We start from the raw sequence: 415 nt of genomic DNA on the forward strand, positions 1-415 counted from the left end.
GTGAGTTTGTTCGATTGTATTATCTTTGTATCGTTGGCATCGCTATGAATACTATAGGACTCGATATTTAACTGGATATGATCTTACTACGCTCTCTGGACGTAGGCGTTCAAGTTGACCGCCTCGAGTCCTCGCATCGACCGCATGGAAGCAAAAATGTTAGTGGATGACTATGCGTTGGGCCCAGCTAGAGCCTCCGCACCTATCACTGTACCTCGCAAAGGGCGTATCACAACAGCAAGTCGGATGACGTCGGTGACCCTTATTCGGCAGTGCCGCCAGTCCTTGCCCGCCGCGTGCAAGGCCGGTCCCGATTCCAACTGCCAGCCTTAAATATGCAGCGCCGTGCGATGCAAGCCCCCACCTGCCCTTGCTTCCTGACTGTCACCTTCTAGCTCGCCCACCGACTTGAAGA

Source organism: Lentinus tigrinus, assembly GCF_003813185.1.
Source record: "Lentinus tigrinus ALCF2SS1-7 unplaced genomic scaffold L226scaffold_15, whole genome shotgun sequence".
NCBI classification, from domain to species: domain Eukaryota; kingdom Fungi; phylum Basidiomycota; class Agaricomycetes; order Polyporales; family Polyporaceae; genus Lentinus; species Lentinus tigrinus.